We start from the raw sequence: 1,675 nt of genomic DNA, 5'->3' as shown, positions 1-1,675 counted from the left end.
CCTCCTCATGTACTCAAGTTCAAATGGTTCTTAAGGAGTAAGTATCTCTGATTATCCACCTGGCCTCTTGCATTAGGAATGGTCCCACTCCAGCATTTTTAAAGGAAGATGTTTTTGTTTCTATTTCATTTTCTAAAGGGGTATAAAATCTATAAAATCTAAAAGAGATATAATCAATCAAAATAAATATGCTCACTCACAGACACTCCCAGATAATGATTTTTTGTTGCTGAGCATAGTCAAAGTTCTGAGTAATCTGAGAAGAGAATTCAAAACTGACAACTAAATTTGCTGACAAGTTTATGTAAGACACACATACATTTTTTTCTAGTGTATGTGTCAAAGAACGAAGACCCCGATCATCAAAATAAGTTATTTTGTACATTATGATGCAAGGAACAAAAGGGAAAGAGACGTTATCAGAGAATGACTGAAAGGCATTTTGCAAAATGTTCCTATCACTCCAAAGCAGAAGGATTGGAGTCCAATGCTCTGTGGTCCTCATTAGCTCGACACCTGTTCTTCTTCGGTTGCAGGGGCCTCAGTGGGAGCTGTCTGTTCTAAAAGTCCTGCTGGCGTCTCCTCCTCTTCCTCTTTCTGAGGACAGAGGTAGTGGTGTTTCTGCATGCATTCCTGCATGGTCCAAAACTGGTCGACGCAGTCTGATGGCTTGATATCTTCTGTGCTATACTGCAAGCCGAAAAAGGCCCACTTAAACTGTTTCCCACAGGGAACACTGCCCATGCCCCACAGGGGCCCCTACCATGGCCAGTTCCAGTTAATGTCCCCATTTGGCAAGATCAATCCCTGCTCATTAGGATTCTTGGGATCATCAAGCACCAGCTCTGCACTGCTTGGAGCTTCGTGATTGTCATAGGTCCCAGATAGGATTCACTCTTTCCCTTCCTGTGGGCAGTAGGCCATGGCTGCTGCCCGGGACTCAGACCTCGTAGCTGCAGCGCCAGTGGCATCATTACAAAACGCAGGGGCTCTTGCTACAACCCCTCTCAGGCAGGGCTGTCAGCTGCCAGTCCCAGGTGGACCTGCCTCCAACAGGTCCGCCCACCACTTGCTTGCCTCCGCCTGGTATTTACTATTAACAGCTCAACTTATCTCGTATATTTTTGTTTTTTTCTGCCCAAAAAACTTTAACCTTTCCTCTAGCACTGGAGTATTTTCAGGATTTTTGAGTCATAACGCACTGTGTCATTAACCTGTGTGATCTTAATATCTGCCTTACATTTTTAGTATGAATAGCATCAGTGAAATATTTTAAAACTCAGTGATCACCATTTTAATGAGCCTATACAAGTCTTTTTTTTTTTTAAGATTTTATTTATTTATTTATTTGACACAGAGAGAGAGAGAGAGACAGCACAGAGGAAATACAAGCGGGGAGAGGGGGAGAGGGAGAGTTAGGCTTTCTGCTGAGCAGGGAGCCCAGTGCGGGCCTCCATTCCAGGACCCTGGGATCAGGACCTGAGCCAAAGGCAAACATTTAATGACTGAGCCACATAGGTGCCCCTGTACATGTCTTTTGATAAATTTGCTAAATAACGTATCATAAAACAAGAAAATGTGTTTTTTTTTTCCTTTTTTTCACGAATTAGCGATGACAGGCTCAAAGATATTAAATATAATACACCATGCCTAAGTTTATAGACGTAGTAAGTGG

General features: G+C 42.8%; 1 pseudogene; it reads right to left on the bottom strand.

The window, feature by feature from the left end:
• Positions 1-504: 504 nt before the first annotated feature.
• LOC123955976 lies at positions 505-924 on the bottom strand (annotated as a pseudogene).
• Positions 925-1,675: the final 751 nt, after the last annotated feature.

This window comes from Meles meles, chromosome 14 (genome assembly GCF_922984935.1).
Source record: "Meles meles chromosome 14, mMelMel3.1 paternal haplotype, whole genome shotgun sequence".
In the NCBI taxonomy this organism is placed as follows: Eukaryota; Metazoa; Chordata; class Mammalia; order Carnivora; family Mustelidae; genus Meles; species Meles meles.
This window is presented reverse-complemented; position numbering and strand designations above follow the sequence as displayed.